Source organism: Humulus lupulus, chromosome 1, assembly GCF_963169125.1.
Source record: "Humulus lupulus chromosome 1, drHumLupu1.1, whole genome shotgun sequence".
Lineage (NCBI taxonomy): Eukaryota > Viridiplantae > Streptophyta > Magnoliopsida > Rosales > Cannabaceae > Humulus > Humulus lupulus.
Window position 1 is genome coordinate 186,694,995 of NC_084793.1, and position 11,284 is coordinate 186,706,278.

Consider the following 11,284-nt stretch of genomic DNA (forward strand, 5'->3'; position numbering starts at 1 on the left):
GTTCCTTGGCCTCGCCCAATCCCTAACTGCCTCCACCTTAGATGGATCCCCCTTAATCCCATCTGCAACAACAATATGTCCAAGGAATGTCACTTCTGGTAGCCAAAACTTACATTTCTTAAACTTGGCGTACAACTGGTGCTCTCTCAATCTCTGTAGAACTTGTCGGAGATGAATCTCGTGCTCTGCCACTGACCTGGAGTACACTAAGATGTCGTCGATGAAGACAATGATGAACTGATCCAAAAAGTCCTTGAACACCCTTTTCATTAGGTCCATGAAAGCTGCTGGTGCATTGGTCAAACCAAATGACATGACCAGAAACTCATAGTGCCCATACCCAGTTCGAAAGGCCGTCTTCCAAATGTCCTCGTCCTTGATCCTCAGCTGATGATAACCAGATCGAAGATCAATCTTTGAGAACATCTTCTTACCCTGCAGTTGATCAAACAAATCGTCAATCCTTGGTAGAGGATACTTATTCTTAATAGTTAACTTGTTCAATTCCCTGTAGTCTATACACATCCTCAGAGTCCCGTCCATCTTCTTCACAAACAAAACTGGAGCACCCCATGGCGAGTAGCTCGACCTGATGAACCTCGAATCCAGAAGTTCCTATAACTGTATCTTCAACTCCTTCAGTTCTGCTGGTGCCATTCTATAAGGTGCCCTTGACACTGGCTCTGTCCCTAGCGCTAACTCGATAACAAACTGAATCTCCCTGTGTGGCGGCAGCCCAGGTAAATCTTCAGGGAACACATCTAAGAACTCACAAACCAATCTGGTCTCCTCCGGCCCTGCTGGCAAAACCCTAGTAGTGTCCACCACACTAGCTAGAAAGCCCATACATCCTCCCAATAATAAATCTCTGGCTCTCAGTGCTGATATCATAGGTACGCGGGGTCCATATACCGCTCCCACAAAGACAAAGGGATCCTCACCCTCTGGCTCAAAGGTCACCATCTTCTTCCTGCAATCAATAGTAGCTATGTATCTAACTAGCCAATCCATCCCCAAAATCATGTCAAAATCCTCCATACCCAACTCAATCAAGTCTACTGACAATTCTCTACCATCAACCATCACTGGCAATGCTCTAATCCACCTCCTAGAAACTACCAGTTCTCCTGTAGGCAATATAGTCTTGAACCTCATAGTATAATACTCTCTAGGTCTACACAGTCTATCAATCACCTTACTAGAAACAAATGAATTCATAGCACCAGAGTCAATCAATACAGTAAAAGGAGAGCCAGCACTAGAAAGCTGACCTGTCACTACCGAGGGACTAGCCTCGGCCTCTGCCTACGTCAGGGTGAACAATCGAGCTAGAGTCAAGCTGTCCACCTTTTCTGCTTCCCCTTTCTTCAGTGTCGGGCAGTCTTTCTTGAGGTGTCCTACCACCCCGCACACATAACAGGCCTTAGCTCGACATTTGCCTGGATGGCGTCTTCTGCACCTCGTGCACTCAGGATAGCTCCTCCATGAATCTTCGCCTCCCTGACAGCCACCCTGAGTACCCTAACCTCTCCTATCAGGACCAGGAGCGGTCAAAACATCAGGAGTCTTCCTCTTCAAATAACTGGGGACTCCGCCTCTACCAGACCCAGAATAGGGAAGCACCACCCTGCGGCCCTCCCGCCTTACTGCACTCTCCTTCCAGATCTTATTCGCCACTTCCTCAGTGGTAAGAGCCTTCTCCATAGCCTAGGCATAAGTTGTCCCCCCCAGGAACTATTGTAATCCTCACATCCCAGGCTATGATAGCATTAAGCCCTCTAATAAATATGTCCTGCCTAGCTGCATCAGTAGGCACAAGATCTGGTGCAAACTTCACAAGTCTGTCATACTTCAAGGCATATTCTGTAATGTTCATGTTGCCCTGAACCAGCCCCACAAATTCATTTACCTCTGCTTCCCTGATGGTAACATTGTAGTACTTCTGACTAAACAAGTCCTTGAATCCTTCCCAATTGAATGTAGTAACATCCTTAGTCTGTGATGCCACTTCCCACCAGATGCGGGCATCCTCCCTCAGCATATATGTGGCATAGGCAACTCCATTGTTCAACCTTTAATGGATCCGGTCCTCCCTCAAATGTTGGAGGATGTTGCTTCCTGAACCTCTCATATAATGGCTCCCATCTGTTCCCAACCTCTGCTGCCTGTACAACTAGTACCACTACAGGTGGCACAATAGGGGCAGCACTCCCTGACGGAGCCTGTTGTCGCAGAAGTCGGATCTACTCATCCTGGCTCGGTAGCCGTGCTTGCATGTCTGCCATAAGTTGCTGCCAGTTCTCAAGGACTGGCAGAGGGGTCTGGCCCTGGTCATCATCTCTAGTCTCATACCTAGTGTCGGATAGTTGTGTAGATTTTCTTGGACGCATGGTTATCCAAGTTAATCTGCAATCAACGACTCGGCAGTCAGACTATGATGACATGATAATAATCCTTCCATAATCCACCAATGGAACACAATCAATCACAAACAATCAAGTTATAACAATTTATTCAAATATTCACTCACATACAACAGCAATGCTAATAAGCACGCCTCAATATTATCACACAACTATTGAGGGCCAGGCCATATCAGTATCTCATGCTCCCTATTAATCAAACAGATATCAGCATTCATATTCCCTTCTAATCATTAAACATATAAAAACGTATGCACAATTACCAAACCCTGAGTCGAGCTTGTCTTTAGTGGTGAATGTACATGTCCAGCCAGTCTTCAGGAACCCTTAAACCTAGGACGCTCTGATACCAAGTTGTAACGCCCTAGATAGCCAAGACCTCTACACTGTGTGTTTATAAAGGTGCAAGACTTGCTAATCAAGTCATTTAGTTGGAAACGTGTTACTGAAACTATATTTGAACTAGGGTTAAAATATTTTGGTTGCAAAAGTTACATTTCACATGATTTAGTATTTTAAACATGGGATCCCAAACGAAATAGAATTTAAAAGACAGTTTACAAAAATTCCAGGTTATAAACAAGTATTGGACACTCTATGGGCAAAACAGACATTTAAGCTTCTCCCGTCCCGTGTCACTCCTCGGCCGTGGCGGCCGATCAGCTGACTATGTACATTCAGCCCCCGGAGCAATCCAACTCAGGACTGGTCCACCTTGCTCTTGCCTTTACCTGCACCACGTAGCACCCGTGAGCCAAGGCCCAGCAAGAAACCATATAACACCTCATAATCATCAATCAATCAATCAGATAACTCATAAAGCATAGTCATATATACAACAATCCATAATATTCACCTAATCAAACATTTAGCAAACCAAGTTCATCAAATTAACATTAATAACCAATTCATATATTAACCAGGGTCGACGCCCTTAGGTCGCATCCCCTATTTATCCCACTAACTCCGGCCCGCTTAAGCCGAGCTCAGTGAATATTAAGATGTCCTCATCTACCAGTGGTCGAGCCGCGCCTTGTGCGCAAATATTGATTTCGACACTATTAGTTCGTTTATCATATGTCCCCATGGCATAATACCATCTATGAAATCATACAAACATAGGGAGCTCTAAGTCCCAACATTATCACATAACCAGGTGCAGTTTCTTACCTTAAGATTTCGATAGCTTGATTAGTGAAACCATCCCTCAAGCATGATCTCGTCCGAGCCCTAGCATACACCTAGTCACAGCCATGAATTAGAACCATCACTAAACTTCAATTCCATAACCTAACCTCAGGACCAATCCCTAGCCCTCGGGAATCCATAATTCCACCAAACGAGGAGGTGGAATCAAACCCCGAGCCTCCAGGCAAGAACCCTAAGAAATAACCCAAAATCCCACTTCTAGAAACGGGGTAGCACTACAGCGCCACCAAGTGGGCACTGTAGCGCTACAAACAGAGCCAAAAATCACCCAGACAGCCCAAGGCTAGCGCTATAGCGCCCAAAGGCTAGCGCTACAGCGCTAGTTACATCATTAATGCACCCTCTGATTTCTCCTTCGATTTTCCTCGAACCAAAACCCACCAAACTTCTCCAAACCTCAACTACACTCCAAAATGAGCCTACCATCATCTACATCTCACCACACATGACCCAACAACCTCAATTCTAAGCATATGCATCATCAAACAGAGAAAACAAGCATTGAACCCAAATTTCTAAAACTCAGCCAGAAACTCAGAAATTACCCAGCAACTCAAATGATCAAGGATAGAATTTCTTACCTTTGATGGGGAAACGACCCTAGGTTATCCTCCAAACCTTTCCAACTTTTAACCCCTTAATTCCCAAAGCTTGATTCTCCTAACTTTCATCAATTCCAAGTTTCAGAAATCATTTCTAACTTAGTTAAGAAAACTAAGCAAAACCTTGAAACCTTACCTCAATTAAATGGCTAATCCCTGTTAAAACCTCTAGCTTTACCAAGGACCCTATCCCCAAGCTCCAGCCCAAGATTTTCTGAGTTAAAGATTCAAAATTCCTCAAGAGGTGGGTAAGAAATGACCGAACCAAGAGAGAGAAAGAGATATACCATATACCCTGTTTTTCCTTCTCTTTTATTTCCTTTAACTTCTGGGACTTTCTACAGCCTCCACTAAAACTAAAAAGCAATATAACACTTATCTCTTTTAAGTCAATTGACCATTTTTCCCTCCCATTAAAATCTAAGCCTTAAAACATTCTAAGGGCATTTTGGTCATTGCTCCCAATTCCCGCTAATTCCTCGAGTGTCCCTAATAATTACCGCTTGCATCCAAACACCTAACTAATCACAAATTATTTTCCTCAATTTCAAATAGTATCTAATGTATTTCTCAGATTCCCAGAAATACCCCCAGGCTCTCACGAGCCGCGTATAAATCTTTGTCGTGACTTTTCCACTAAATCTCTCACCAAGATCGCCTCGAGTCACAAGCTACAAATATATCCACATAATAATGTGGTCTCAACAATTATCACAAATATTTACATTTATGCCCTCAACAGGCCAAAATTATGAATATACCCTACATGCATACTAATACACATAATCATGCATCTCACATATCCAAATAGTCATATAAGCATGCTTTACACATAATCATGCGTTTCATCATTTAAATTCACACATAATCCGGTTGTGCCCTCCCTGCACACTAATTAAGGCCCTTAAGCCTTATTAGTAATTTTGGGTCTTACAGAACTCAACAGTCAGAAACTTACCGAGGTGATCAACTCTCTAGCCTTGTCGAAAAGAGTGGTGGCGTTGTCAAAACCCCTCAAAAACTCTTGGTGGGGACCTTGGAGGTTGCTGTAGGCTTGTCCCACACGTGTAAGGACCTCTGAACCGAGCCCAGAACTAGAGACACCAGCCTCATTGTCAACCACGAATACAAGCCCGTGGGGAGAGATTGTGTACCTGCAAGCAAGTATCGACATGTGGGCAGAATGTGTTGAGGATTAGGCTATAGATAACCTTTGGTTTGTGATAAAACGCAAGACAAAAGATAAAAGTAAAAACAATCTTTGAGAGTAGTTAAACATAAATTACATAAACACAATAAGGTAATAGTTTAGAGAGGACATTCCTTGATGAACAAACCCTAGGAACATAAAATCACAAGCTATGATTTTATGTGAAACACAAAAGTTGCGAGGCTTGACACAAATGAAGATTTGTTGTCCAAAAATCTCTATTCCTAGCCTTCTCTATGGAAATTCTTGAAGCTACAACAATGGAATGAGATTGAGATACACAAGTCTTGATCCTTCATACAAGTCAAGCTTTCTTAATGAAGATTCTTGGAGAAAACTAGTAATCTTGGAGGTAGGAGAGAGAGATAGAGAGAGGTTTTTCTTTTAGAGAGAGAGAGAGGTGAGTTATCAATCCACCAATTAACTCATATAAACCCTTTAAATAGTATAGGAACCTCATTAGGCTCAAGTAATGCGATTAGAGCATTTAAATTTAAGTTTTTGAGGTAATTTACATAGTTGTATGAACTTTCCGTAACAGCCCAGGCGATGCATCGCCTGGCACTAGGCGATGCATTGCCTGACACTAGGTGATGTATTGCTTATGACCAAACGATGCATCACCTAGTCCATCTCATCCAAGGGTCTCATGCTTTGGCGACGCGTTACCTCTTAGGGGGCGACGCATCGCGACGCCTCTGTTTTGGCACTCTAAGACTTGTCTCAAAACACCTCCAAATGCTCCCAAACTTCTTGGGTACCCTTATATACTCCAAATAAAAAAAAATTACCCAAAAATTTTATTTATAAATGCCCATACTGAAAGTCAACTTTCACATGTTAACTTTTGTGAAATCGTTATTGCTTTAACACCTCTTTGTGCCTGAACAACGTCACCATGTATTTAACCAATCTCAATAGAATGAACTTTATTTCCTACACTGGGAGCTTTCCCAAGAGCAATGGGGGAGGAGAAGTCAGAGTTGGGAGAGCTGGAGGGGCCACTTGGGTCGGAAGAATTGGAGCAAGAGTCCTTGCCGGATGCACTATTGTGGGGCCGGAGAAAGCAGCAGGCGTACCCGAGGTTGTGTTTACAATCTCGGCCACTTTGCTCACCTTCGAAACTTTGGTGGTCTTCGAGGATTACCGACCTCGCTTTAAGCCTTTTGAGGCAGGAGGTTGGCGAAGGAGGTTTTCAAGATCAGAATCCATCTCACCTGTATAGAAGAAAAGGAAAATGTAAGTGTTCAATAACATTTATTTGAAATATGAATGCAACATTAGAAAAGAAACCTAAATGAAGGGTTCACCCTGGTTTTAATTCGAAGTCCAAGAAATATCTATGTCCTCTAAGGATATCTCGATAATACTAGGACCGGATTCCTCATCTCAAAAAGTGGGAGACAATTTAGATAGATCTCGCCACTCATTCGAGCCATATTGTAGTCCCATGCCTTCCCATACTTCATTAATACTATACCTAGTTTGGGACTTGGCAAGCCAACTATCATCCATATATACTTTAAAATCTACTCCTGACCAGATCATAAAGTTATTATGGGGGTTACTAAACGAGACTAAGACGTTGGGTTCTCACTCAAGAAGGGTAGGGGACCACTTAGACATATCAAGGACTAATTTACTTCCTTCAGATAACCCAGGAGAAGCCTCGTCCTGAGCCTTGTTCCCCAAGCACGAGGGTTCAGCAGAGGAAGGAATGAAAGCTCTTGAGCTCGAACCCACTTTCTTTTTCTTTGAAAGGGGTTTGGAAGTGAGAATCAATACATCCTCTCATCTCGCATATTTTCGAGTCCCCGCATCATCTGTAGACTCACCCTCACCGAGAAGACCGCATAAGAGGAGCTTGTCCTCGTGAAGGAGGTAGTTAAGAGAGCGCTTTCCATATGGAAGCTTCAGGATCACTTCACTATGATCCACCATGTCTTTGGTGGGCTTCGGGCAGCCAAAGTTGGCTGCACAAACAATTTGGATGAGTATTCGAGCTAAAAAAAGGGAAAAATTTAAGCGTTGAAAGCACTAAGTAGGAAAACTTATGGAGTCTCTGGAAGGAATAGAACTTGGACGGCTCAAGTCCATTAGTCCAGAAGAACTATGTCTTAAAGTTCGGAGGATGGTTTGGTATATCCTCAAACAGTCTTCTTTCTCGGGGGTAGCTCGACAAATAATAGAATTCATTCCCACCTTGAGATCAGGTAGGGTTGCTTTTCAGGCAAAAGAGATATAATATCTCATATGCTGATGGCCCCTCCCACGACATATCGTGGTATAGTAGCCTCAATGCCACCAAGAATAGGTATGAATTGGATTGTAGTTGGAATGGGGCTATACCAATCCAGTTGATAAACTGTTAGAAATAGTACTTCAAGGGCAAAAGTGCCCCAGCTCGCATATGCTTGCGACTCCAGCCCGCGAGCTTGTATTTCCTCTTCGGGTTATCCTCACCCGGAGCATAAGTACTCCTCTGGAGAGGCTTGGGAGCTCAACACATTAACTTGCTGGAAAATTTTAGGCTATGGAAAGACAGGAGGTCTGAAATCTGTCCTATGGTTTTAATAGAACTCTTGTGATGGTCATCGTCGAAAATTTCACTCTATGAGGCAGGAATGGAGGATATTTGTAGGGCTGGTGGATTAGGGGGTTGGCTCAAAGAACTCTCCATGATCTCATAGGAGAGTTCGTTTGGGTGGTAAGCGATGGTCACTTTAAAGGTGGGGTGCAAAGGAACCAGACAGATCTCTAGGTCGATGTCAGGATAAACTGCAAATCATAATCTTCTTCTTTTTCCTTCTTCTACTCCGGTTACTTGATGTCGAAAATGAACACGTGTGTCTTCACGTTTGAGATACTCTTCGTGATCTCATATACGTCGTTGGTTTTGAGTAAAAGGAGATTCAACTCGAGGCAAAGGAGGGTAATAAGGAATGGCAAGGTCGAGCCCCCATTGATTCTTCGAAGACTACATCATCTAACAAGAAAGAAAAGGATGAGGGCCCATTCTTTAGAAAGATATGAAGAAGGAAATATCTTGAAAATTCAAGCTTAAATAAGCTCAAAATAACGAGATAAAAGTATCAAGAATTGAACCCACGTAGAGTGGGTGAATAAACTTCCAATTTGGGCTATCCCAATTTTCTAGAAAGAAATGGGCAGTTACCCAAAATGGGGTTATCATCGGTTTGTGTGCATTAAAACCCTATTTCTTGTACTACACAAAACCTATAACCCACCATTCTATAACCCAGAAAAGATGCCATTTATAGCTATTTTTAAACAAATAAACACATTTATTCTCCAAACCATTTGTTCAAGTGAATCAAAACCCTTCTTTTTCAACAAGATTTTGAGAATAAAAAAAAATCATGCACAACAGGAAAGATCGAAAGCTTACACTCAGGAAGTTGGTGATGAAAACAAAGTGTAGAATGAAAATACTTGTGTAGAGAGATTCTTGGAAATTCATTGTAGAAGGGAGACTAAGTAAGAAATTGGGGGATTTTGAATATCTTTTTCTTTTCCCTCGAAGAGAACATGCAAAAAGCTTAAACGCTCTAGTTTTGTTTTAAAAGAAAGAGTGAAAGTGATGAAGAAGGAGAGAAGAGAGGTATAAATAGGTTCAAAATGAGGATTTCCAAGTGAATCTGAGCCCTTAAATTAAAATTAAAACGTGATCTGAGCGACCACGTTCAATCTCGAAAAGTGGCGGCAAAAAGTAGGATGCGAAAGGACGTGAGCAGAAGAAGAGTACTTGAGTACTCTCAATATCCATTCCTGTGATGACATGTGTGCATACTCAAGTGTTGTAGATAAGCACGTTTCCCGAAAGAAGGGTTCAAAAGTTTCATTCTCACGGGGCTCGAAAAGATACTTTTGAGGGGGCAAAATGTTACACCCCAAATTTCGAGATATAAATAGCATCCTCAAAATGTAGGCTCGCAAGTGTGGAGATCAAATATGCAGAGAATAATCAACATGACTACTTATGCAAATAACCAATCACTCTAAGGTGCCACGTCATTGGCACCTGAGCATGCAATGTGAGCTCAAAGGAAGAGGTTCCCTCCGAAGGATAGTCTCGAAAGTTTGACAGTAAGGAGGCGATGTTAATGTTTCAATGAGCTCAAAACATGAATCAATCTTGAAAGTGTGTTGAAGTAACAGTGTGTATGCGGTTACAAATCCCTACAATTATGAGCTTAGTTAAAATTGTGTGTAAATGTAACGTCCCAAATTTGCTAATAAGGCTTAGCACCTTTATTAGTGTGTCGGGAGGGCCTAATTGGATTTATGTGCAAATTATGTGAAATTAATTGAATATATGTGTGATTATGTGGCATATATGATTTATATGGTGATATAAATATTTATTGTAACGACCCAAAATCACTAATAAGGCTAAAGGATCTTAGTTAGTGTGCCGGGAGGGCATAATTGGTTTATGTGTGAATTTATTAGTTTAATGCATGATTTTATGATAAGCATGCTTGTATGGTTATATGAATGTAAATGTGATTATATGTTATATTTGTGAGAACCACATTATTATGTGGGTAAATCTGCAGCATGCGACTGGAGGCGATCCTAGGGAGCTAGTTAGCAGGAAAGTCACAACGGGGTCTAATACTTGACTTGGGGCAAGTCAAGGGGTATTTCAGGTGTTGGATGGTTATTTAGGTTATCGGGTTATGGAAATAAATAATTGGAGATATATTTGAGGTTAAGATGCCTAGGTGGGAATACTGGGGAATTTTCCCATTTTGTCCTCGGGGATGTTGTTGGCACCCCGAGCCTTGGGATTAACTTAATCGCTTAAGGATAGACTAGAGAAACTTTGGAAAACAGTGGAACACAAGTTAAACCGACCCTTCCCTCTTTCTCCCTTTCTCTCTCAAGGAAAACCACTGGAACTTAAGGAAAACTCACCTGGAATTCAGTGGATTGAGCTGAAGTCTTGGAGGATTAATCTGGTGTTCAGCTAAGGAGTTCAACCAGAGTTAAGGTAAGTCATGATATTTTTTCATGGTGATTAATTCTGTGTTTATGGCTGGGTTTATGAGGTGTTTATTAATTTTGTTATTGAAGGACAGAATTGAAGTTTGGAACCTAGGGGTTAGCTCAGAAATCTTTAAGAGAGTTGGTTCATCATAGAAGGTAAGCTCCAATTCATGAATTAGTGTTTGATTTCTGAGTTTTTATGACTGGTTTAAGTGTTCTTGAGTTTTTAAGTTTCAGAGATTGAAGTGAGATTTTGGAGAGTTTCTAGGCTGGGTTTTTGTTGGGTTGTATTGCTGGAATTGTGTTAGAAGCTTTGTGATAATTCAGTTATGGAATTGGGATAGTTTTGGATGTTTTTGAATGAGGTTTGAGAGTCAAAAACGGAGGTTTTTCTGGGTTGAAAGGGTTCGGGCTGCGACATAGTTCTTGGTGAGTCGCGGCCCTTCGAAGCTGATGGGTGTTGAAGATGGAGGGCGGGCTGCGACATGGTCTAGGTAGGGTCGCGACCCGTGTCTGGTTCTGAGTGTAGATGGGCCCTGTTTGGGGGCTATACCGCACCATTGGAGGCTTGAGCCACGACCATTAAGGAAATTAGGGGTTTTGGGATTTTAAGCATGGGAATTTAACCTAGAGTGCTCGGGATTGAATCTACTACCGTGTTTGGTGGAATTCGATGTTCTAGAGATTAGAACCTTATTTAGAAACCCTTTTACAATTATTGATGGTATCCCTTGTGTTGGTTGTGACTAGGTTTAAGCTAGGGGCTTGAGGAGCGGGTCGTGCTCAAGAGGCATTTCGCGTAACCAGTACACTTGGAAACTAAAGGT